Source organism: Myotis davidii, unplaced genomic scaffold, assembly GCF_000327345.1.
Source record: "Myotis davidii unplaced genomic scaffold, ASM32734v1 scaffold3812, whole genome shotgun sequence".
NCBI lineage: Eukaryota > Metazoa > Chordata > Mammalia > Chiroptera > Vespertilionidae > Myotis > Myotis davidii.
This window is the reverse complement of record NW_006283668.1, coordinates 5,008-5,994: the sequence shown is the minus strand read 5'-3', so window position 1 is coordinate 5,994 and position 987 is coordinate 5,008. Positions and strand designations below refer to the sequence as shown.

The 987-nt window shown below is 56.4% G+C and overlaps 1 long non-coding RNA gene across 1 annotated transcript; it reads left to right on the top strand.

Annotated features, from left to right (window-relative positions):
- Nucleotides 1-981, top strand: LOC107183607. The gene is made up of 3 exons (XR_001514393.1): nucleotides 1-18; nucleotides 156-203; nucleotides 354-981. It is a non-coding gene; the product is annotated as an uncharacterized LOC107183607 (long non-coding RNA).
- Nucleotides 982-987: the final 6 nt, after the last annotated feature.

Genomic DNA, 987 nt, shown 5'->3' with positions numbered 1-987 from the left:
GCTACGCTCAGGCTGCCAGTGAGTATGGAAGGGTGACCCCTGAGGTCCTTTGATAGTGCAGATGGGAGCCATAGGGGATCCTCCTCCTCATAGTTCCTCCTTAGTCTCCTGCCCTGGGGTCTTACCCTGTCCTGGTGTGTTCCCCCCACCCCCAGGCAGTGACAGCGGCCAGGGCCCTGATGTGTCTTTCTCGGCTTCTAAAGGTAAGTCCCTGCCGTAGGGAGGGGTGGGCAGAGGGGAGGACTGGGTGGTGGGGAGTCTGTGGGACACTGTGAGCATGAAGTGGGCTTTGAGAATGTCACCTGTTATACAGCCACTGACCTGAATGTGTTCATGATGCTTGTCCTCCACAGCGTGAGGCAGCTGCCTTGTGGGGACTAAGTGATGGAAGATGTTCCGGCTCCCACTTCCTGACTCATGAACCTCTGATTGGGGGGCTGGCTCCGCCCTGCTGCCCACACTTTCCTGTCAGCTGAGCCGGGCTGGGCCCTCTCCATCACTCTCATTATTTCCTGGTGCTCTGAGCTAAAACAACTTTCTCCCATATTGAAAATAGACTCTGATGTGACTGTGTTCATTGCTTGCCATGGAGCGTTGATGGGTTAATTAAAGGAGAAGATTCTAAAGTTTGAGAGGAAATGGATGGAAGCACTGAGAACTTTCCAGAAGCCATGTGTTTGCAGTGCTGAGCCTGTCCCAGGTGGGACAGGGGGGGCTGTGAGGACTGAGTGTGGTCGGGGCCTGTGCATGGTCAGTGCTCAGAGCATCATGGGCTTTGATGTCACTCCTCATCTGGGTCACCCCTCTGCTCCTCTGACCTTGTCCCTCAGTGGAACCCTGTCCCACCAGGACCTGTGGTCACAGGAATTCAGGCCTCCCCCAGGCCTTGTAACTTGTCCTAATGCATCATCTCCAGGACCCTGGACAGCGAGGCCTTCCTGGGCAGGTCAGCCTGAGCTCAAGCCAGGGTCCCGCCCTCCGCCCTCA